The sequence below is a fragment of the Ambystoma mexicanum genome, chromosome 7q (assembly GCF_040938575.1).
Source record: "Ambystoma mexicanum isolate Mex_15411 chromosome 7q, UKY_AmexF1_1, whole genome shotgun sequence".
Classification (NCBI taxonomy): domain Eukaryota; kingdom Metazoa; phylum Chordata; class Amphibia; order Caudata; family Ambystomatidae; genus Ambystoma; species Ambystoma mexicanum.
This window is the reverse complement of record NC_090941.1, coordinates 315,015,372-315,041,590: the sequence shown is the minus strand read 5'-3', so window position 1 is coordinate 315,041,590 and position 26,219 is coordinate 315,015,372.

Below are 26,219 nucleotides of genomic sequence, written 5' to 3'. Positions count from 1 at the left end.
CCAACTCCCTCTCAGCCGCTTGTAAATCAGCCAGGACACCGCCCTGCAGACTTCGGGACTTTGCTATGGCTACGCCTCTCAGCACTACTTTAAAAGCCTCCCATAACGTGCACGCTGAATCCACACTACCCGTGTTCTCCTCAAAGTAATTTATGATCTCCTCCCTTACCTTTTCTTTGAACACAGGGTCTTTAAGCGCTTCCGCTCGGAGCCGCCATGTCGGGATCCTTGCTCTTGGAGGGCAGTATTGCCAGCTGACAAACAAGGGCGAGTGGTCCGACAGGACTCTCGCTTTATATTCCGCCCGCACCATTTCCATTATTAGATTATTAGCAAAGACATAGTCTAGTCTAGTGGACAGCTGTTGTGGGGCCGAGTAGTGAGAGTACTGTCTTTCTAGAGGGTGCTTCATTCTCCATACATCTGCGAGGTCAAAGTCATTGAGCAGCTTTTGTAACACACGTGCCGCCGGGACAGGTTTTTCCAATTTCTGATCTGATCTATCCACCCTTGGATCTAGTACACAGTTAAAATCCCCACCCCAGATTACCGCACTTCCCATGCACACACCGAGGTTAGCACTCAGGGCTCTGAAATACGTCGCTGTATTCTGATTGGGTGCGTATGTGTTGATTATACTTATCTCTCTGTTCTCTACCAATCCCCTGAGTATGACCATTCTCCCATCCGCTTCAGCAGTTTCCTGCAACACATGGAAGGGGACATGCGGGGCCACCCAGATTAGGACCCCTCTAGCATAGGCGGAGTATGTTGAGCCCATCACCACTACTTTCCATTTCCTCTTAATCATACCCAGTCTCTCTTCTGTCAAATGAGTCTCCTGTGATAGCGCAATGTCTATCTTTTGTCTGCGCAGGTAGAGCATAACCTTATTTCTCTTCAAATAACTGTTTAGACCCCTAACATTCCACGTGATCATTTTAAGGTCCCCCATGGCCTGATATTATACCCATCCCCACCCCGGCCGCGCAATCCCCCACTCTGACTCGTTCTCTGCTATTTAGGCTCATATCCCAGTTCAAACTTCCCCTAACTACACACACCCCAAACACCCCTCCCTCCCCCTTATCCCGCTCAACCACACCCAACTCCCCACACCTCCCGCCCCCCAATCTATCTCCCAACCCCCCCAACCCCTTCCCCAACTGTTGCCCAGCTCCACCCCTGGATCTCAGGCTCCCCCGCATCTAGCACTTTCTGGCTTCTGCCTGTACTCGATGCTGCGCAGGGTAAGGCCGCCCTAATGGCTAGCCTACTAGGACCAGTATGGGGGGATAGGGTGCTCGCGTCCTGCCACTCCTATTCGCTATAAACTCAACACACTTAACTATACAATTAACACATATATACACTGTGCTATATTCAAGTCTTTATGTTTGCCCAAGTCCGTGGGATCTGCTTCAGGTGCCACCTGTACCCAGTGATACCCCTCAGCCAGAGCCATCACCCGCCATACTAATGGATACCCCCTGCACATCATATCCCGCCACATGTAATGTCCCGAACACTTATCGTATTACTCTCGAGCTTGATCCGCCTCCTGTTCCTGACAACCCTGAAGGGCTATCCAGGCCGTCGCTTCTTCGGGAGTGTGGAAAAAAAACATCTTGCTCTTGTGGATCACTTTTAATTTCGCAGGGTACAGCAGCATATATTTGATCCCCGCCGCACGTAGCCTTCTTTTGATCGCCACATAGCTGTACCGCTGCCTTTGGACCAGCATTGTGTAATCTGGATACGCCGTGACGGTGCACAAAGCCCTTTCGATGGTTCCTCCTTTGTGGAAGTATTCCAAAATCTTCTTGCGATCCTTATAGTTCAGTATTTTTGCTATAATCGGCCGGGGGGTGTCCCCGGTTGTGGCCTCCTCATGAGGGCTCTATGCGCCCGCTCAAATGTGAAAACTTGCGATAGTTTTTTGGCCCCTATTTCTTGCAGAAGTAAGTTCTCGATGTAGTCTGTGGGATCACTGCCTTCTTCCCCCTCTGGAAGGCCGACCACGCGAATGTTGTTCCTCCTTGCTCTCCCTTCTGCCTCCTCCGCACGATTCTCCAAATTAACAACCTGCTGTTTCAATATGTGAACCTCCTTTGCGTTGTCTGCGCCGGAGTCTGAGTTAATTTTCACTGTACTTTCCAAACTGCTCGTTCTCTCCGACAATGTCCTCACATCTTGTCATAGTAAGGCAACGTCAATGCCTACGGCATCTATTTTGGCCTCCAATGCAGTGCGTAGGTCCGCCATTGCTGCCCCCCATGAGTCCCTCAGCTCAGTGATAGCTGCTAGAATCTGATGGTTTTCCGTAGCTACAGTGCTCTCTGCTGCTGTCGTTGGCATTCCTTTAGGGACGGTGGTCGCCGGGGAGAGCTGTGCCTTAGCAAACGTTTCTAAAGTGGGTTGTTTATTTCTGGTCTTGCCCACCACCCCCCGCCCGTCCATCCCGCTGGTTCAGATGCTTTTCCGGGTCGCTCGGCCTCCGCTGCAGCAGTTTCGTTACACCGCCGTGGTGCAACTTCAGAGTGCCCTCACCAGTCAGGTCAGATGGCCACAAGGGCACTACGTGAGGTCATGCCCACTAGGCTCGTACCCAAAGACACCATGTCCTTGCACAACAGAGTTTATGCCAATGCGTGTTAGGGCGCACCCTATCCTGCTCATCCGACTCCCGGGGCCCTTTCACGACTACGCGCTTATTGTGCTCAGTCTCCCATGGCCTGCGCAGTCTTGCAGTACCGATTCACTCCTTATGGCTCACGCGGTATCACGTGCCAGTGTCTTAGCCTCTGCACGTGCCTTCGTTGCATCTGCATTCATTTAGTTGGATAAAGGCACAATAGCCACCGTTGGCGCCCACACAGCAGCCCCCAAGCCCCACTTGAGGGCCGCCACCAGCAGTCTCTCACAATGTTCTCCGTTCCCCGTGGCACAACCACTTGTCCAGCTCTGCACTCCGGACTGCACTGTCTGTCCTGTGCACACACGATGCCTCCACCCTCCACTTCTAGGGCCGTGGCGTTAAATGCTCGGCGCGCAGCGACCACCATTCCCTTTCCAAGGCCCCACGTAGCCTTCGCAGCTTATCTCCTCCACGACAGGGGGCCTCCGCCACACTTCAGTGCCTTTTCGTTCACTGCAGCAGGCCCACCTCAGCGCGATCCGACGTCTCCGCGCACGGCCTCCCCTCGCGAAATGGAACAGCACGCGAGGTGGATGGCCTTCCTGGGTGCCAGTATACAAAGTAACCAGCTCCCACTGTCACTCTTGGAGTTGTTGCAGCGTTCCGCTGGGCGTCCCAATTCGCATCAGCTTCGGCAGTCACCGGCCACAATGTATCAAAGGCTCCTCGCACACCGCAGCCCGTCTCTTGTAGCATTACACATTAGCCGAGCGCGCGTTGCCAACTTTTCTTTAAAGGGAGCCCCCTCCGGTACAGTGAATTTGCTGTATGCAGTCGTGCCGGCGATCAGACTGCTCTCAGAATTCAACGCCTTTGTCTGCCGCCATTTTGCTTGACTCCGCGTTTCACCAGGCGATTCTCAGAATGCTCACATCTCGGTCATCTCCACTCCACGCGAGCCCTGCTTCGCTCTGTTGGTGGAGGGCAGTTTCCCACGCCGTCTCATATGTTTACAGTAATATTCGGATCGCAAGTGCGCTAATAACAGGATCGATGTCGGATCTATCGGAGCAGCCGCATCGGAGCACGTCCTACTCCATGGCTGGCTGGCCACGCCCCCGACCTCAGCAATCTCCAAAAGATATATGCACGCATCCAGGCCTGGATGGCAGCCAATGGCCTATGTCTAAACGGGGAAAAAAAAGAAATCCTACTTGTAGGCCCCAAGGAATCGTTACAAAAACTGGACAACAAATATAACTCATTCATCATTGAGAACACCGTTGTCACAGCCTCTTCGGCAGTGAAAACCCTTGGTGTATACCTTGACGCCACCCTATCAATGGACAGATAAGTCAGCGCCATATCATCCTCGGCTGCATTCACCACAAAAATCATAAATGCCGTGAAACCTCACTTGTCACCAAGTAACTGCCTTAATATCGCCAGAGCCACCATCGGCGCTAAGCTCGAGTATTGCAACATCCTACTCCTAGGCACCTCAACATCAACAGATTGCAAACGGTGCAAAACAATGCCCTTAGAGCTGCCCACCCTAAGAGAGAGCACATATCCCAGGCACGTAAAGACGCCCCCTGGTTCCCCATCAGAGAACGTATAATATTCAAAGCGCTCGCCATCAATCATAAATGTCTTGAACAGTCTGCACCAGCATACCTCTTGGAAAGAATACACCAAGTCCCGGCCCACAGAACAAAATGCGTCCAAAACACCCACCTTCTCGCAGTCCCAGCTTTCAACAGAGCTAAAGCAGGTGGCACTAGCTTTGAAGTACCAGCCCCAAAGGCTTGGAATGAGCTCCATCTGAGTGTAAGAAACAAAGAATCCTTTACTGTATCCAGAAAAGCACTAAAAACTAAACTATTCAATTAGACTCTCACCACATATTTACTGCTTTGTCTCCAACACTGTTCCTCTGTAACCTCGGAACACCCTTTATTGTTGTTACTGCTGTCAATCGCTGTCAATGACTATCCTCTAACATGCCATAACCTGTTTGTAAGTAAATATTCTATAAGTAAATATTCTGTAACAGTGCCACGATGCCTTTGGGCCGCTGAGCGCTTTATAATTCCAAATAAATAAATAAATCTGTCTCACTGCTACTCTTCAGCATTTACATGACCCCACTCATAAAACTCATCAAGGGACATGGACTCACAGATGATACTCAGATCATCTACAAATTCGATAAGTGAGGACATGGACCAAACCTTTCTCAACTACCTTTCACAAATCAACGCCAGGATGTGCAACAGCAGCCTTAAACTCAACTTGGATAAAACGGAATCATGATCACACTCAGCAACCTCTCTATACAAACGCATATACCAGGGGCTACTGAAATATAAACCAGACCTGAAGCACCCAAAATTAAAAACCTTTACATTTTGGTAACAATGGCCCAGAGCATGAACCTCAAGTCAATGCAGTAGCTTCGTCCACCTATGTACTATTAAGGGAGTATAACTGTAAAGGAGCGGCAGGAGCACTCTTAGCACAATGATCAGCAAGAGGGTATTTGGGCCCCATCAAAATCCCCACTGCAAGAACGGAAGACTCAAGGTTTACTGTCTTTAATATCAATCAAAATGGACAGGGATCACACTAGAACAGCATATCGTTGCACGAGTTCTCATCCTCCAAACGTGTGTCACACCATTTTAACTGCTAGTGACTACACAAAAACAAGTTGCATCCCAAAAAACCTATCGGGGAAGGGAATTGATTAGTCGAGGAAAACTATAAATATAATCTATTGGGGTTAGTCTGGTTATTGGATCGCCATATCTGGTGGCTCCTCCTAGGACCACTTCTAAGTGTCAGTAATACAAAGTTGCAGGTTACCCTAAAGGTAATTGGCTCACGCAACATAGTGCGCTTAACGTGAAAGGCAGTCAGGGATTGGGCAGAACAGATCTTTTCAGCCTTGGGACCTTGAACAACTACCAGGCCAAGGTTGGGAATGATCCCGAAGGTGCTGCGTGTTCCCAGCAAGTTGCCATCTCTGATCGCCTAAGCCCTGAGACAGAACATTCAGCTTTGAACTTGTATAATAGCTGTATCATGTCCACCTCTGGTTTGATGGGAAGAGCGTTCCCCATCCACCTCAAATGAATAGGCTCTGTCTCGTGCTTTCAGGTCACGTGTGTAGGGACCACGAAATGAAGCTCTCCTGCTCGTAATTATGAGGATTTTAGGCTATATTACTTGCAGGTGTCTTAGCGCCTTGGTGAACTGGAAACGTTCTGTTGCTGCTCGTCCTTGGCGAGGATGTGCACAGTGTCTGCACTGGAAGCTCTGTCTGTCTGCCTTCAGCTGAATCAGCCTGTCCCTGTATTCTAAAGTTTGTCGTTTGCCTTGCCTTCCCCATTCATTTCAGTGCACCTATGGCTCCCATCTTTGGTTTATGTCCATCCATATTAGTCAAAAGTAAGCACGAGCAAGCTTGGCGTCTTGCTGGTTCCGCTTAGCAGAGGATATACTTGTGTATGTATCAGTCCTCTTTCTATGGGAGTCATAAGCGTTTGCTTTGTGTCTATCTGCAATAAACTAAAATGTCTTGTAGCTTCATGCGTGGATGCCTATATGCTTCATGTCTAATGCATCTATGTCTTAATGTCAATGGTGAAGTCATCAGCTTCTTTGAGGTTATAGTCAATCAACCTGTTCGATCAAAGACAACTATATCTTCTCCATATTGTCAGTCAGGTACGGTTTGAATGGCTGTCTGAGCGAATAGCGTTTCTCACATCTGCGATACATCAACAAGGGCGAGGAAGGGCCTAGGAGTGATGTGCATCTTTTATTTCTCTGTCTTCGAGCTGCGATTTGGGTGGGGGTCACAATGGCCACACTTGGGCTCCCTCTTCAATCCCCCCTCTGGTTGACAAGTCGACCACACTCCCCAAACAACCCTCCCTCTTCACGTACAGTTTTGGGACCCAGACCTTTGTTATTCCTCCTAGATGTACATGATCCTTTGCATGGTCGTCCAAACTGCAGGTCATATAACTGCAATCTCCATCAGGGACGCACCATGACCATTTTCCTCAATAGCCACATGATTTTGAAGGAAACGCAAACACTGTGCCTGGCGGGAACAGAGGACACTGCGTCAGCTGTGGCTTCAGGGCATTACATGTCTTTTTGTCTTTGTCCTCTTCTGTCTCTATGTCTAGGAATACCTTCATCCCAAAGTTTTTCAGTAGTCTTCCTGCATTGTGATATTGCTACTCTGATGACACAAAAGGAAAATAACACTAGCATCAATGCTGCTATCAGAACTTTCAGTCAGTTGGCCATCCATGATGGTATCCAGGAAAGATGTAGGACAACCAGTTGTAGTCCTGTCCTATAGCATTTGTCACTGCTTTCATTTTAGCATGTAGGTCTGATAGTTGAGTGATAGCTTCTGTTAGCGTCCCATTTTCTTCATCATGGGTGGGATGTATGTACAGCAGGAAGGCCTGATCTTGGCGCAAACGCCTCCTTCCATAGCCGCGAGAAGGTCTAGAACATATCGGTTCTGTAGGGTCATTAATCTGACAGTTCTCTGTCCTTCTTTGATGGTGTTGAACCCCTTAATGGTTGAGTTTATCATCTGCATCAGCTCCCATCGCGTGATCTGGAGCCACTTGGCATTCACATTAGCTTGAATCGCTAAAACGATGGACGCAAAGAATATCTCGGTTCTGCTGAACAGGTATCTTTGATATTCGCTTGCATCCTTTATTCTCGCCAACCTTCACTGGACCATCATTCTGGAAAAATAATGAAGCACTCTCGAATGGTGGAATGGGCATATTACCTGCTCCATTCTCTACCCAAGTGGGCAGCTTTGCACTTGCTTCCCATTCCTTGTGGTAATTGTCATTTTCCTTTTGTACCACTTCTACTGGAACTGTTAGGAGCGCATGCGCTTTACTCCCAACCATTCCCTCTTTCCATCCCTCAGCTGTGTATATTTGTCCATATACTAGTAGTTGTGGTCTCTCTCAGCATCTCTCCAAACTCATATCTCCTTGTGTCCTGTCTTGGGGCATAATAATTCCTTTAGTGTCACTATTGTGGCTTCCCCTTTGTGTGGACCCTCAGGGATATACTCTATTGTCTTGCCAGTGCTCCAGTAGTCATTTATCATCTCTTGAGTCTTGATATAACTGTCTTCATACGGGAACGTCTTCCATGATATCCATCTTAATGTAGCTCGTCTCCCCTGAAATCGGTCTCTGGTTGTGCAGAGCGACAAGTGCATGAGGCATTGTGCTCTGGCGGTTGGAATTTCAGTCGCTACGAATGTTCTGGAGGTACTCATGGCATAGGGAATGAGAGACCACACATAGCAGCTCTCCTTTGTAGTTTCTTTCCCCAACTTGGCCATGTGCTTATACCACGTGTAATTGGATATATGGGCGGAATCTGTTGTATATGAATGTACCTGTTCAAAGTCTACATCAGTATTACGCCTGAATCTTTTCACCTCTCTGGTAGCATTAGTCATCTGCCCAGATATGGCTTCCGTGAGAGTATGGATAGGGCTTGTGTTAGAAGGAATCAAAGCATGTGCATGCAAAAAACGGAATCCTGCATAGTGCAAAGAGGGTAAAGTGGTAGAGACAGCAGAAGGCACAAAACATCAACACATCAGTTCGAATTACAGTTCACATTTTTTGTAGTACCGAATGTCCTCTCTATTGCTCAGAAAGTCTTTAAAGTCACCTGAAAAGCCTCAGAAATGTATTATTATTGTTTGAGTGTGTTAGTTAAGCTCTCCTTCTGTAATACTGGGCAAGAGCAGTAAAAACAATTGTTCCCACACTAAACCAACGCTTGCACTGTTTACTAACGTGATAATGGATGGATCTCCTTTGGTTAGAAGTGGATATATTTGTGCCACATGAAGAATAAAGGCATAAAATAACAATTTAGGTGGTATCATCCATTCAGTCTTAATTTCAAATCTAAGAAAGTGCTTCTCAAAGGGTGTGTGCAGGTAAGAAACCATGTATTTTAAGGCAGTCCTTTCACTTTCATGATGAATACCTAGTGTGAGGAAAGGATAGTGTGCCTAATCTAGCTCTGCATTTTGTTCTTCCCTTATTCTGGTCATAGATATAGTCAATCTTCGTTGTGGTGCTCCTCCTTCTCCTTGTCTTCTTCTGGCATCAACTCGTCTTCGTACTGGCAGGACAAGGTCTCACCTCAGCAGGGCTTGACGTCTCCAATGTAGTTCCAGGCCTTCTTGCCACTTAGTTTTTCTGTGCAATCAGGGCCTGCTCTAAAGTAAAATGTCCCTCAAACCTTATTTGAACCATGGCCTAACAAATGTTTGCAAACACATTGAGTCCCCTGGATAAAGCAGTGGCTGCTTGAGTCTCTCAGTGTTCGTTTCTTGTGTGTTGTCCTCCTCAACCTTCTTCGACCTATCCCGCCGGGACTGCAGCTGTCGAGAGATAAAAGAGGCACTAGCCATCTTCGAAGCAAGGTAATCATGCATTTCATCACCTAAGACAATTGCAGAACTATGGGGGTCTATCCGTGCTCAAGTGGGAGGAGCAAGTGGGAGTCACATGCGTCGCCCTGTCACCACTTCATGGGGTGTTAAATGGTGGTCAGATCCAGGTCGATTGCGCATTGCAAACAAGTCTAGGGGCAGGTAATGGAGCCATCCCTTTTTCAATGTGGCTTTAATTTGAGCTATTTTCTCCTTTAGCAGACCATTGAGGTGCTTGCATCTTCCATTTGCTTGCCAGTGATAAGCACAGGAAAACGTATTCTTAATTCCCAGTAGGGATGTTATGTTTTCAAAAGTTTCGTTTACATAATGAGGCCCATTGTCTGACCACAGGACCTCACCCCCCCTACACCTCCCCATCAGGGAATACCTCTCTAACAAGGATTTTGGCTGCCCTGAGGGCATCAGGTTGTGAACAGGGACCAGCTTTGATCCACCAGGAAAACGGGCATACCACTGCTATCATATAGCGGTAACCTTGGCAGACCTGGACCATGTCTACGTAATCTACATGAAGGTGTTGGAAAGGCCCAATTGGGCGGGGTATTGCTCAGGGCAACAACTCGCAGCATATGGCCCGCACTGTATTTTTTTTCCAATAAATCTTTATTAACAATTTTTCAGTGAAACCAGTACAACAACTACTCCCCCCCCACCCTCCCCTCAGATCCAAGAGGTCTGTTGCTAGCATAACAATGACTTAAGAACTGTACAAATACTGCATATTATTTCATATTATTTCAGCCAGGGTGCCCGGGTGAGTCATTAAACAGATGCTAAGACCGGCCTCCCCATAGGATAACTGCGATTAACTGTCTCCAGATCGCATAGGTCTGCTTTGTCCTGAGGGCTAATGATGCCCATTAGTTCCATAGCTTTGGGGCACCAGGCCCGTCGGGCTCCCGCTTTTAAGTATGTTAGCAAATTGGACCAGTCTGATGTGAAACGCATGTGTTGGCCTTGGATAGAATAGGTGAGCCATTCCATGGACACCAGAGACCACAGCTTGGCGACCCACTTGTGTTCCTGTGGGGGGACCGGCGACTTCCACCTCCGAGCTAGTACTAGTGCCGCTGCCATCATCATTATTACATACAATTTGCGGTCCGCTTTAGTGGCAAGGGTTGTCAGCAATCCGTTAAGGCCTATTAAGCGCATTCCTCTGTTTTGGCCCAGGTGAACTCCCAGCACCTGCGAGACGGCATCTTGGACCTGTGACCATAATGGGTCAATTTTGGGACCCTCCCACCAGACATGAGCCCAGGAGCCCACTTCGCCACATTCCCTCCAACACAGCCCTGACAAATTGGGGTACATTTTATTTAACCTGGATGGTGTTAGATGCCACCTCAGCATCAGTTTCAACCACATCTCCCGAATTTGAATGGATCTGGCAAGTTTCGGGATCTGAGCCCACAGCTTTTCCCATTCTGGCTGCTCTATGGCCATCACTAGATCCTGCTCCCATTTGACCATATACAACCTCGATTGCAAATTTTCCTGCCTTTTAATGAGTTTATATATGGACGACACCACCCCCTTATCTCCCGTGTCGGTATCTAGGTACCTTTCGAATTGGGTGTGGGATCGCCACCCACCCGCTTCAGCGTGTGCTGAGAGACCCAGTGCCTTATCTGGAGATAAGAAAATCTCTGATTTTCCCCTAAGTCGAAGTCCTTCTTACACTGCTCAAATTGTTTCACCTCGCCACCTCCAACATATCCCTCACCATCCTGCAGCCACCCTGAAACCAAGGAGCAAAGGTCAGCGGGTTGGTTACTGCTAGAGTAAATTGTGGGTTCCCATGCAAGGGTATATACGGGGATGGGAAACTGGTAATCTGTGCTCTGCTAATGGCTTGATCCCATGCCTCGCCAGTAGATGATGTTATCTCACTCCAATACATTCGTGAAGGCCTATCCTGCTTCGGCACTCACAGAACTCCCTCCAAGTCTTTTCCCACCACCGCTCTATCCATCTGCCTCCACACTTTCCCTCTGTCATCCCTTTGCCAATCTCTAATGACTCTAATCTGAGCTGCCAGATAGTACACCCTAAAATCTGGCTCCCCCACCCCTGTCAGACAAAGCTTTCATGAGAGAAACTGCCAGTCTCGGGCGCTTTCGTTTCCAGACAAAGCAACTGGTTATTCTTTGTAGGGTCCTAAAGAAAGTCGCCGGAATTCGCACAGGGAGAGCCGAGAAATGATAGAAGAGCAGAGGCAAGATCGTCATTTTCAGGGCGTTGATTCTACCCAGCCATGAGATTTCGAGGGGTCCCTAATCCACCAGTTTCGATTTCACCTTCTGCAGGAGTGGAGGAAAGTTTGCCTTGTATAAATCACCCATGGTCTTGGTCAGTCGAATTCCCAAATACTTCAGTGAGGAGTCGACCCACCTGTAGTTGTAAGCCTTCCTGAGGTCCTGGACCTCGCTAGGTGATAAGGTAAGGGGGAGCGCCTCAGATTTGTGAGCATTGATTTTTAGGCCTGCGACTTGGCCGAACCTGTTCAACTCCCTCGCCACTGCTAGCAGGTAGGTGATCGGCTTGGTCATTGACAATATCATGTCGTCAGCGAAGGCTGCAATCTTGTGACCCTCTCCTCCAAACGGGACCCCCTCTATATCCTCGGCCGCTCTTACCATCTCCAAAAACGGTTCCAGGTGCAGGGCATAGAGGAGTGGTGACATCGGGCATCCTTGCTTGGTGCCCCTTCCCACCTGAACCGGGGCTGATATTTGGCCATTTATTGCTAGCCTGGTTACTGGGTTGCAGTAGTTTGCTCTTACTCACGAGAGGAAGCCCGGCCCAAACCCCATCTTGCCCATAGCCGCACACAGGAATCCCCATTCAACCCGGTCAAATGCCTTCTCGACGTCAATCGGCAAGAGAAGGGCCGGGATTTTCTTTTTCTGCGTCTTTTCGATCAGGTGGGCCAATCTTCTAACGTTATCGGATGTTTGCCTGCCTTTAATAAACCCTGACTGGTCTGAGTGCATTAGCTTGGGGAGGATAGTTTCAAGACGGTTGGCCAGGAACTTAGTATGAATTTTGGCATCTACATTTATTAATGCTATTGGGCGGTAGGAAGCACAGTCGGTCGGGTCTTTGCCCTTCTTGTGTATTAAAATGACTTTGGCTTAATTCATCGAGTTGAGGAGAGACCCTGTCGACCCTATGCAATTGAACAATTTGGTGAGTATAGGAATTAAGACTTCTTTGTGTGCTTATAAAATTCGGTTACGAACCCATCTGGGCCTGGGGCTTTGTTGGGCGGTAGGTTATTAATCACCCTCCAAACCTCATCAGTTATGATCTCCAGAGATTCCCTTTCCTCCTGAGAGATCTGTTTACACCCCGCCTGACTTAGATAGGCCTCATGATCTACACTTGTAGGTTCTCCTGATCTATATAGGTCAGAATAAAATTTGCAAAATACCCCCCAATGTCTGAATTCTTGGTAAGGAGGACCCCTGTCTGCCCCTTTATTTTCAGGATTGTTTTGTCGCCTGCCTCCTTCCTTAGCTTTCTGGCCAGCAAGCGGTCCGCCTTATTGCCTCTGATATGAAACCTTTGGCGCATCGCAAGGAGAGATCGCTGGGCCGCCCTTGTCTGTATAAGGTTCAACTGACCTCTCACTGCCCTATATTCCCTTTTAGTGGCTGCTGACATCCTACCACCCATGCGAGTCATTACCTCCTTGAGTTTAAGTTCTAGGTGTTGCTCCTCCAATCGCAGCTCCCGTTCCCTTCTGGCATTGATTGCTATAATCCTACCCCTAATAGTGGCTTCGAGGGTGTCCCACCAATTTTGGAGGGGTTGTGTCCTCCCAGTTATTGTGGTTGGAGAACTCCCATATTCCATCTTCTATTTCCTTGACCAGGACTGGGTCCCTAAACAGCAGAACTGGGTATCCCCACCTCCAAATCCCTGGGGGCCCCTTTGGTCTTGCTATTGATAGGGTAAGTGGGGCGTGATCTCCAAGGGTAATTGTCCCCACTTCCAAAGCTATGGCTCTTCCCAACAAAGGTTTTGAAATCCAAGCATAGTCTATCCGTGAGTGTGACCTATGCGCATGTGAATAGAAGGTGTAGCCCACAGCATCACCGTAAAGTTCTTGCCAAGCATCTACCAGAGCCAGGTCTTTCATTTTCTTCACCAAGTCCCCTGACGGTCCCCCCTGTGAGCCCCATGAGGAAGAACTCCTGTGTTTGGCAGGGTCCCAGCCCAGATTGAAGTCACCTAGTAGGAGGATATTCGCCTTTGCCAACCTCCCCAGACGAGTGACTGCGTTCTGTATATAGGAATCTTGGGCCTGATTTGGTGCGTACAAAGTAGCTACAGTAAAGGACTCCCCCTCTCACTGGAGAATCACCACTAAGTATCTGCCTTGGTTATCCTCTGTATGTCTCGAATGGTCATATCCAACCCATCTCTCAAGGCTATTAGGACTCCCCCCTTTTTGCTGGCTTGTGTGGCCTGTACCAATCGTGTGCATCCCCGAAATGTTATCCTGTGGGTGTCCCTAGTATGCACATGCGTCTCCTGCATAGCCACTACGTGGGGCTGTTCGAGCCAGAGAAACCTCTCCACTTTCTTCCTCTTAACCTGGGAGTTGAGGCCATTCACATTTAGTGAGAGCACTTTCAGTACCTCCGCGTTAGCCATATGAACATTTTTGAGAGACCTTGTTAGCCCAATTGTACCCACTGAGCCCCTCGTTGTATGATCCTCGACGTGGACATTCCATTTGCGGGCCGCTGGGCGACCCCCCAGACCTTAACCTTGGATCTCCCCCCCCTCCCTGTCTAGGCAAATCCGGCTGGCAGCAGGCCCCCCTCGTGTCAACCCTACGAGAGCCGGAATTAATAACAAACCTAGAAACTCCCGACCCGGGATTTGCAGGAACTCCCCTTCCCATTCCAAGATGTCAGGTCCCTCCCTCCTACCCATTGCATCCCGCTCTTGTATAGGCGAACGCCTCTGATACTTTTATACGCACGATAGTTTCCACCTTTGTGTGCCCTCCCCAGGGTTGATACAGAAATATGGATTGTGCACCTTAATTTCCTTGTAGGCCCCTCTTGTCTGGTTGGTCCCTCTGTTCAGGGTCTTGGACCTGGGTGAGAGATCTGCGCTGGGGTTGCGTACTCTCCTTCCTTGATTTCTTTGGGACCACTTCTGACCATTCCCATTGTTTCTGAGGTACTGCAGAGGTACCGTTGGGGACGGTCTAGGGGAAGGAGTGTTGTCCTTGAGGCCTAATAATGCTATTCCTTGGTCACAGGTCGTAATTTTATGGTTCTTCCCCTGCCAGAGAAAGCTGAGGGCAAATGGATGGCGCCACCTGTAACACACTTGGTTTTCTCTGAGATGCACTAGGATCGGGCCATGCGCCGCCTCCTATTCAGGGTTGCTTGAGAGAGATCTTGATAGAACTGAATTTCAGTACCATTGTGGTTTATCTGGCACACCTTCCTGGCTGCTTGCAAGATCCTCTCCTTGTGGGTGTAACTATGGAACACGACCAGTATGTCCTGTGGTCTCGCTCCCGGTTCCTGACGCTTCGGCCCCACCCTGTGGATCCTGTCGAACTTGATGTCCTCAATCTGATCGGCTTCCATAAGATCACTGAGTATTGATTTCATTGTTTCGGCCAGATCGTGATCTTGGACTGCTTCTGGCAGGGATTTAACCCGTATATTGGACCTTCTGGACCTCTTCTGCAAGTCCTCCGCCCGCAATTCAAGGTTGTGTGTTGCCGTGGCTAGGGTTTCTAAGAGGGAGTCCGCTCTCTGTGCGTCTTCTGTCAAATCCTGTATGGCCCTCTCGTTAAGGTCCACTCGCTCCTCCATTTTGTAAAGATCTCTTTTTATGTCTTGTAGGCCCTCGGCCAGGTCTTCCCTTAGCGTGTCCATCTGTTTTTGCCCTGCTTCTGTAATTTTTTCTACGATTTCCCCGAGAAGGGTCCTGAGTAGAGACTGGGTTACAGGCCGATCTTGCAGATCTTGAGTGGCTTCTAAGGCGGGCGGCGTGGACCCACCTTTGGGCTCCTGAAGACTCTGCTCTCCAAGTTCCTTGGCCCAGATCTGGACGAGTGACCCCTCCTGGAGCTTTTTCGCCATCCTGGAGGAGGCTGGGGTATCCTTAGAGTTATTTCTGGACATCCTGCCTGGATGTGTGGGACCTCCGGCGAATCCGGCTGGCCGCAGGCCCCCCCTCGTGTCAACCCTACGAGAGCCGGAATTAATAACAAACCTAGAAACTCCCCACCCGGCATTTGCGGGAACTCCCCTTCCCATTCCAAGATGTCGGGTCCCTTCCTCCTACCCATTGCATCCCGCTCTTGTATAGGCGAACGCCTCTGATACTTTTATACGCACAATAGTTTCCACCTTTGTGTGCCCTCCCCAGGGTTGATACAGAAATATGGATCGTGCGCCTTAATTTCCTTGTAGGCCCCTCTTGTCTGACAGGTGGGTGGGATGATGCAGTTGCGTGAGTGCAACTTGCAGCACTTCTACTGGAATCACTAGCTTGCCTGTGCTCTCCTGTCGCCATAGTGCGTCTGTAGCGTTTATCGAACATCTTCTTCTTACCCATAGCACCTTTTCCCCTAATGGTGCCCTCCAATGAAATTCCCATGCCCACCCACAGTCATCAAAGACTGTGCACTCCAACTCGCTCCATTGATCACCAATCTCATCAATGCCTCTTTCAAAAGCAACTGCGTCCCATTTGACCTAAAAAAAAGCTTGGGTAAAGCTTGGGTAAAATCCTTACTAAAAAAAACTCCCTAGACTCCAACTCTCCCACTAACTACCGGCCTATAACGATGGTACTGTTTCTTTTGAAAATTCTGGATCTGGTAGCTTATTTGCAAATTCAGAATTACCTAGAAACGAATAACATCCTGGGGTATCATCAGTCTGGTTTCCGTCCTAGACACTGCATTTGATCAGGTGGACCGCAACATTCTATGTGAACACCTAACTTTAGCAGTAAACGTCTCCCCTAACACCAGAACTCTGAAAGTCTTCTCCCCCAAAGACGAAGCTCCCACCACCCCAGTCACCTGTGGAGTGCCACAAGGATCATGTGTGGCCCCCACCTTGTATAATATATTCACAAAGCCACTTTTTGACCGTCTGAATGGCTTGGGTGTCATCTACACCAACTATGCAGATGACACCCAGGTCCTCATACCCATCTCAGGAGACCACGACAGCCACCCTCAATTGCCATATACCGATCTATCCAAGGCTGGATGGTGCAACACAGGCTATTTTTAAATGACGATAAGACTGAGCTGCTTATCATCGACTCTCAACACAAAATCGCCAAACTTAATTACCTCTTAAAGTCTTTCATCATAGATAAAGTCACCAATGAGGTAAAAACGCTTGGCTTCCACCTAGACTCCTCACTCAATCTCAACAAACAAGTAAATGCCACCACCTTAGCCACTGCATACACATGCAGACTCATTAGCGCTTGCAGAAAATTCCTTTCACCAGACAGCTGTCTTACTCTAGCCAGAGCCTTAGTCCTTACGCGCCTAGAATATTGCAACATACTCTACGCTGGGACAAAGATACAGAATATCAAGAAGTTACAGGCCCTCCAAAATAATGTCCTCAGGGCTGCGCTCAACATTCCCAGATCTACACATATTGCAAACACTAGACACCAACATCACTGGCTCCCAGTACAGGAACGCATAATGTTCAAATCACTCACCCTCACACATATGTCTCCACCAGGTTGCCCCAGCCTACCCGTCCAACAGCATCACGCTGACACAATGCTCTAGACCTACCCGAGCAACCTATTAGCACCGCATAGCCACTCCCAGATTCAAGCTGCAAAAGGCAGGTGGCAGCAGCTTCCCCACGTTCGCCAGCAAATTCTGGAACTCACTGCCTCTCCCACTCAGAGCTCAAGACTCTTCCTGCATCTTCAGGAAACAACTCAAAATGCACCTCTTCACCCAAAGCTTAAGCAACCAAGCACTGCCTCTCATCTAGCTCGTCACACCCTCCTGTCCAACTGTACTCAAAAACTGTGTATGTTATTATGCTCACTCCATTTTTTTTGTAAATGCCATTATCTTAACTGTGTCCGTCCTGTATTTGCTTTGTAACAACTGTAACCTCTTCACTCTGTAAGAAAGGCCCAGATGCCTTTGAGCTTGGCGTGCTATATAAGCTTCAAAATAAAATAAAATAACTAAATATGTGTGGTGACCCGTACCCGTCTTTCAATATCTTATTGCGCATGCGTACGTGGGTGATAGATGGGGTGTCAAACTCATTTATTTATGTAACATATGCTGCATGCTTTGCATCCGCGTCTGCTGCTTCATCGCCATGGGAAACCAAGTCCTCCCCCTTTGTGTGTGCTTGGCACTTCACGACTGCTATGGCCGATGGGAGTTGTAGCGCATCTAAGCGCATCTATGAGTCTGCCCAATAGGGGTGCGTGCTGCACTGGTGTGCCATCAGCAATTTGAAAGCCCCTCCTCTGCCATCGTGGCAGTCCAGCATGTACTGAGATGTCACATAGGCTGAATCAGGATACAATGTAACCTCCTTGTATTTGCACAATTCTAATGCCATTATATGAGCCAGTAACTGCTAGCCTGTGCTGAAAAATGGAAAGACAATCTTGTGCTTGCTACTACTTTGTCCCATCTAATTTCATTTTCATTACTGCTGTCCCAGTATGCCTTTCTCCTGTTGCCTGGTCTATAGTTGATGACACGTCAGTTGAAAGTGTTTCCCCTCCTTCAAGGGCATTCTCCCCCACTTTAGGAATATCGTCATAGTGTTCCATGTATTTAGTACAGTCGTGCACATAGTCTCCTTTCTCCACTGGTTCAACTATGAATGTCGTTGGATTTGCAATTCTGCATCTCACTACCTTTATCGCTGGATTCGAGATTCCCTTGTATCCGGATGCTCTCTGGTGGTCAATGTGCTTTTGGGCTTTTCAAAGATCGCAATGAGGGCATGCTCCACGTAAAGTGTGGTGCTGCACCCCATGGTGATACTCGCCGACATTTTTACTGCAAATGCAGGAGCAGCCACTGCTTGTTCGCAAGGATAGTGTCCTTTCATCACTGGGTCTAAACGCATGCTTTAGTAGGTCATTGGTTTGTGTCCTAAGGTTGTCCTCTGTGTGAGTACCGCAGTCATCACTACTCCGTTGGAGTGTGAGAACAAATGGAACTTGTTACGATAATTTGGAATCCCTAGCACTGGAGCTGTTCATATTACCTTCTTCAGCTCCTCAAATGCTTTAGTCATTTTGTGTGTCCATGACAGGTTACCTTGCCCCTGCTGTGGCTCACAAAGCCTGCTTAATAGGGGTGTTGTGTATGTGCTGTAGTCGAATACCCAGGCCCTGCAATAATTACAGAGGCCCAAGAATTGCTGCATCTCTCTCACTGTATGTGTCAGCAGCATTCCAAAGATCGCCTCTGCTTGTTCTGGAGTTACTTTTTCGACCCTCCTGTGATATCAAATGTCCAATGTACAACACTTACTTATGGTAATACTGTAGTTTTGCCTTGTCTACCATGTAACCCTTCTCTGCTCGTACTGTCATCAAGCGCACTGAGTCATTTCGGCACTGCTCTTCGGACATGCTGCAGATCAAAATGTCGTCTTCATACTGAATGATGATACTTTCCAACTGTTTGTTACCTTGGTCCATTTGGAGGACCCTACTGAAGATAGAAGGTAATTCACAGTACCCCTATGGTAATCTCGTGTGTTTTCACTTCCAGTTTCTGTATAGATATGAGGTCAAGTCCTGTGACTTCTCGTGGAGTGGTATAGAGAAGAAAGAGTTCTACAAATCTATTTAGTTGAAATGGGTAGCTTCTGGCGGAACTCTACATAGAATTGTTGCTTGATTGGAAACTAACGGGAATTCTGCCTCAACAATTTAGTTCAAAGGACTTAAATCTTGACTAAAAGGCCACAATCCCCCCGTCAGCTTCTTCACTGGGTACACAGCTGTATTACACTGTGATTCCAAAGGGACTAAAATGCCTTGCTTCACTAACGCAGTGATTGTCTCATAAATGCCGTTGTCTTCCTCCCTAGATAGGGGATATTGTCTTGCCTTCGGTAAAATAGTCCCCTGCTTGAGCTTAATTTTGACATTTCCTACTCGCTTTAACAGGCAAATGTTGTATGGACTGCGAGTCCCAAGAACACTGGGTACTCACGCCAGGTCTTCCTCGAGAAATGGTGGTGGTGCCTTTTTCAGCAAAACTATTCTCTGTGGCACCTCTTTGTAGAGTATCCTCACCCAATAAGTAATGCTCATGGAAAACAATGTCTTGAGATCTGAACGATCATCTTGAAACAGTTCCTCATCTGTCAAGTCAGTCAGCTGGTGCCCTTTGCCTGCCAAGATTACCGTCCTTCATGCACGTCCTGTGTCGTCTGTCCCATGTAATATTTTTCTTTCGTCCCTTACTATGACTGTCTCCAGTTCTATTGGAAACACCAGTCCTTCCTTTTCTTCTAAGGGAACCTCTGGCCTGAACAAGAACTAATTGGGTATATATAGCAGCTCGCCTTGTATCCGTGGAAGCCATGCTATCAGTACTTCCAATCCATGCTGGAAAAGGTTGGGGTTCACTTGCACCACCCTCTATACAGTCTGTAGGCAATATGCCTGAATAAATTCTCTCACATTCATGTAGTGAATCCCTGGAGTTGAACATACTATCCCCTGATCAGTGAATGAGATGGTCACATTGAGTCGGCTCATCATGACCCTACCCATTATGTTTACTGGTGTCTGTCAGGAATATAACAATGGCATAGTGAGGTCATGTTCTCCTATGGAAATTGGAAGTTCATCAGTGAAAGGAACCAAATCTGTAGCCACAGAGAATCCCTGCGCATTCATGGCAAATGCCTGACATCGGGTATCTTCCCTCTCTAATACAGGATCGAGTCACCCACGTATCCATGAGAAAGAAAAAGTCTTGTCACCTATTGTCACCCGTATACGTGGTTCCTCGTTCGGGTGTAACGGATAAGATTGAACAGATCTCGTTTGTCTGTGGGCTGTCCTATTGTGGGTATAATGTAATTCCTGTCCTGGTAAAAGGGTTGCCCCCCACTATAATCACTTCCTCCAGCTTCCATATTGGAATCAACATTGTGGAGTCTGTGTGTTGTGGCTACAATGTTCTGCTGCACTTGTGCTTGCTGTGCTAGTTGAGGTGGCTGCGCATATTCCTGTGATTGTGATGCATAAGTCATGGGTTGGTATGGCTGCATTGGCATGCTCTGTGCTTGCGCAGGTTGTGGCGTGTATGTGTGATCTTGGGTATAACAGTCAGCTTGTTCTGTCTGGTATGTTGGCTGATGTGCCATTCCCCCTTTCTGTTATAATCCGCCCCTGCTCCTGCACATTCGTGATATATGACCTATCCTCCCTCATAGCCAGCATTGTATTGGATGCCCTACTGGTCTCGGATGTCCCCCAGTAAATCCATCTCCACCCTGTTGCATCCGGTAACCAAACCCTCTTCCATTGGGCACTCCTCCCCATCCCCTTGGCCAGTGGTTTGCCTTGCCCCTTTCTACGAAGCCTCCTACTAGTGTCTGCGGTTGACTTTGCACATTCTGGGCAATTACTCCTTCTCCACACGTCAACATCGCCCCTTCCATTGTCTACTTTGATAGCTTCTTCTGCACTAACTTCGTCTCCTCCTGCTTTCTCTCATGGCGCTTCTTTCTCGCATTCTCCTGCATTAATCGACAATCATGCACTATAGTTAGCTGGATCTTTGACCGTGGTTTAGCCTCATCTCCACTCATTTCTTCTGCTGCTTCTGTACCTGTTCTGGCAACCCTTGACATAATATGTGATAAAATAACCCCACTGTTTTGTCCCACAGTGTTCTTGTCTCAAGACGCCAGTGCTCTTGTATCTCCTGAATGTATTGAAGTGGGTCTTCGTCCTCACACATTTTGCATGCCATAATCGCGCTAACGTCAGATGTGTCTGGGTACTGTACTCTTAGATCTTGAAATACGGCAGCTCTGCAGTTATTGAACAGTGTGCTATCATGTGCCGTGTCCTGTGCTGTCACTCTGGGGTACCCAGCTATTTTCCAAACATCTCCCGCTACCTCCCCAAGAATGGCGCAGAGTAGACTATTCATGTTGCCAACTGCCAGTGTCCTCCCTGCCTTCAATATTTCTATGTCATCAATCCATTTGCCTACACTGCCTACCAGACAAGAAAAGGATCTATTTCATAACACGTTCCATTGTTCAAAGTGTAATTCAGGGCTAAGGAGCAGAATTCCTGCAAGGAACATTCTCCATCTATAGACCAAAATGAACACTGATTTGTAGCAATGACATACATATTCAAAAATGAAATATGAAGGATCAGCCTTTTGTGACGAATCTAGCAACATCATCACTGATATTAAGCAGGGAAGCTTCTCTTTCGTGGCCAGGGAAAGGGGAGCTACTCAACTCTGACCCTGGGGGTGGCTATCTGTGGGAGGACCACTTAGGGGAGGTGAAACTCCAGAGAGGCAGGAAAATATTGAGTCAAAATAATTATTTGGATGCAGTTCCTAATGACACCCATGAGCCTTTACAAGATCCCTGTTTGCCTTACTGTGATATAGATAAAGAATTACCAAGTGTTCTTGGCCAAAAGCCTTATTTACCTTTACCCCTTTTTTGGTACTGATGAGAGAAAGAGGAATGGAACAATGAGGATGACTCGAAGTGGTAAGCAAACACTGCATTCTAGTCTTTGGAAAGTGTTAACTCATGCCGGGAAGTTTAAAACACACACAGCTGACCAGAATACGAGGGAGAGGCAAAGAATGAAGCTGGTTGCACCTTGTTCAGATGCCGGTCAGAACGGTGGAGGCAAGCAGACTGTGAGAAGCAGCACGCAGGCTGGCACGAAGGGCGTGCAGGGAGCCAGAGCCTAAAGAGGTTTGTTGCTTTATGGCTGGAGCACCTGGAGCAAAGGAAGACAAAGCGAGAGCTAACCGGGCGCACTCCCAGTCAGCAGACCGAAAGGGAAGAAGAAGGCAGTATGCGAGGGACGACAAACCCGCCCCGTAAGCCCAGGGAGAACAAACGTATTACCGGGCGGTCGAGGGTGAATACCGAGTTGCAGTAACAGTGTGAGAGTACCCAATTAAAACCATTGAAGAGACTGAATGAAACACGAAATTTGTTAAGGAAAGGGTCAGTGACCCAATACTTGGAAAGAGAGATTGATACAAATACGAACAGTGTTAAGAAAGTGTTGGTGACCTAATATTCAGAAACAGAGATTGATACAAATATGAACAATGCTCAGAAAGTGTCAGTGACCCAATACTTGGAAAGAGAGATTGATACAAATACGAACAGTGTTAAGAAAGGGTCTGTGACCCAATACTTGGAAAGAGGTTAATACCAATACAAACAGTGTTAAGAAATTAATGGTGACCCAATATTTGACAAGAGGAGTTGATACAAATAAGAACTTTGCTAAGAAAAGGTTGGTGAACCAATACTGTAAAAGCATTACTCCTTGAATGAAAGAAAGAGTGAGTGGAGAATGGAAAAGCCCTGGCAGGATAGGGAGCCAAACATGCAGTGAGTCAGGGACTCACAACACCCATGAAAGAATATTAAAAGCCCTGAGATGACAGAAACCAGGCACTATGTGAGTCTACGACCCATACCCACGAAACAGAGTGATGATATCCTGGAAGGAGAGTAAACCAGAAATGGGAAAAAGTGAGAATTAATACAAAAGGGAAGCCCCATATCCCTTTTCAGGATCAATAAGAAAGTTGCAAATACCCTGGAAGGAGAGTATACATGGGGTAGAAAGAGGAACAGTGAATGGAAATGGGAAGTACCGCACCCCTTGTTAAGCTAATAGAGATACAAAGTGTGAGAAACATTCAAACAAACTGTGTATTTAAAGGAAACTACAGGGAAGGTTCATACCCCCTGGAGTAAACTTGAACTGTGGTTAAGTGACATTAAGACTACCAGAGGAAATCTAGGGGAAGGGAGGATCCCTTTTTCTGGCGGAACATTTATTCATTTTCTGTATGGCACAAACAGTAAGACTTTATGTTCAGAACTTTGAAAGAAAGCTAGAAGTGTATAGCTTACATAAATCCCCTTGTGCACTTCATACTGATTTTAGAGTGTAAGAGTCAGTTTAGAGTTTTTTGGACACAGGACTGAGGATGCTCTTTTGTTTAACGTCCTGACAAAGACATTCCTTAGTTTTGTTGAGGCAAGGAAACCCCTTTTAGGATTAGGCACAGATAGGAGTCCTCTCAACCTGTTTCTTGAAAATAAAAGTCTATAACCAACACTTAACATGCCATTGTGTCCGAGTCTTACTCTTGCTCCCTTACACTTTTCAAACTTCTCAACGAAATCTGGAACTCCCTTCCAAAATAAAAAACACTCACAATAAAGGTACACCTGACCTTCTGGAAAGCACTAAAAGCATGGCTCTTTGATTTGCCGACCTAACTCACCAAACCACGGCCCATTGTCCAAGAGGAGAGCATGAAGTACTGGGTCTTGACTGTGAATTCCTGGGTCACGGATTGACATAGAGACTCAACATCCTTAGCCTCAGCACAAAGGGTTTGAGTTTACTCAGGAAGAGGCTGACACAGGATTTAACCCTAAGGTCTGGTACGTGGACCACCCCATTCTGACCCACTAACCATACAAAAACTCTCCATACTCCTGCAAACAGACCATACACCAACTATGCCACCCTCACATGGCAGTCACAATAAACCACACCCACACTGACACTACACACCAACATTCCACACCTTCTCAAATAACTCACACAATCGCAACATAGTCAATGCACCCTGCTCCATGGGCACACATAGCTTCCCATATGGGCTAGAGCACCTGCACACCCACAGGCCCATAACACCTAGAAGCAAACCAACACACAGGGACTGTTTTTTCTGAACTAAACCTACCAACATACCAGAGAAAATACTTGTGCACTCTCACTCTCCTCCCACTAACAAACCCATCCGTTCCTCCTTTTTTTTCAGATCCGCCTGAGCACATGGAGAACAAGCAAATGGCATTGGTACACTGTATAACCCTCATTAATATAACCTAACATAACAGGGTGTGTTGAGTTCACATGCAGAATTAGGAGGTCCTGAGAAGGTGCTTTGAGTAGCCAATCAACCAAGTAAGGGAACACTTGGATTCCCTGCAAATGCAGTACCACCACAATGGGCACATGACCTTGGTGAATATTAGCAGAGCAGAATTCAGGGAGAGCCCTGAATTGGAAGTGCTCTCTGCAAATGGCAAAACCTCAGTACTTAATGATATGGTTTGCAGATAGGAACATGGAAATACGCGTCCCGTATGTGCAGCGAAATTAGGAAGTCCTTGTTTTGTACTAAGGGGACGATCCTCTGCAGACATTCCATCTTGAAATGTTGTTTTGTTATATGGGAGTTGAGGCGTTTCAGGTCTATTATGAGTGTGTACTTGCCTGATGGTTTGTGTGCCCAGAACATGATGGCATATACTCCCCTACTTCTCTCTTTCATGGGGACTTTCTTGACAGCTTTCCTTCCCTGTAACTCCCTGATTGCCTGTCTCATTGCCTCCCTCTAGACACTGCCTCTGTGGAGCAGTGTTCTGACAGGCTCCAAGGGAATAGAAAGTCTATCTTGTAACCCCAGCGGACAAGCCTGTTGGCCTATGCGTCGCTAGAAAGCTGGTTCCAGTGGGTCCAGAAGTTAAGTAGGTGGCTTCTGACTGGCCTAGCATATCTGCTGTTTCGAAGGGGTGGGGCGTTGGGACTACCACTTCTGCCCCATACTGGAATGCCTCCGAGCACAAGGTCTTGCTACCTGGACCCTTGGTGTTAAGGGAAGATCTGGGTCTGGGCTTTGACTTCCTCCTCAGCTTTCCTGCATGCTTATGAGCTTTGAAGGCAGGGTGGACTTTGCTGTACCCGTGTACTCAACACAAGGCCCTTTAAGACGAGGTAGCAGTACTTTGAGATAGATGGGGGTGCAGAATATACTCAAACATCAATAATCAGACTGACTCAGGAAGTTGGCAAAGTAAGTCTGATTTAATTTGCAATTGTCTAAAACAGGGAATACAACGAACATCCAACGAACATACGCTTGATCTTCTTACTCTGCGAGTTTCATAAAAAACACAGCTTATATAGCAAAAACTAATCATCATTGACGTCAATCTACGTGGCAAACTACAAAAAACCTACTTGGGAAAGTGATAGGCTTAGAGGGAACATCTAGGTATACGTTCCATACTTGTCAGGGAAAGTGATTGGGTCTCACACATCATGTGGGCAACTAAGCCCTTTTCTAGTGCAAGTCACTATGAACGTCATCAAATACACAAGGTCCTATTGGTTACACAAACTGTATGGCTCTCTATTACGTGGCCCTCTATAATCGGTTGGCACTCTCGTACCCCACTGTAAAATTCCACACACGCTAGCAGCACACAGGCTGGCACCCAGGTGCTGGTGGGCTGGTTGTCCATAGCTTCCCACCTGATTAGCCTGCCATCTATCATCACTCTTGCCGTCTGCCAGTCAATTAGCCTTTGAACATGGCCTCGCAAATGTTCTTCTTGCCTGAGAATAAAAGGCAGTATAGGCATACTTTGTCTCTTGGTTTCGATGCAGCTCAATCCAGTATCTATTTTCATCCGACCATGTGACTGGAGACCATGGGCCTCATTACGAGTCTGGCGGTAACCGAGCCGAAAATTCCGGCAGGTTACCGCTGGACTCGTATTACCATTCCGCCTCTGTGATTGCCGGAATCACTGGGGCATTACAATCCCGGTGACCCGGTAATTCCGGAGGCAGAATTCTGTTAATCCCCATTCCCATGGAGTCCAATTGGACTCCATGGGAATGGGGAAGTGGAAACACCGGCACCATGCTGTAATGGTGCTGGTGTTTCCATGTCCGCCTGCAGGCGGGTGG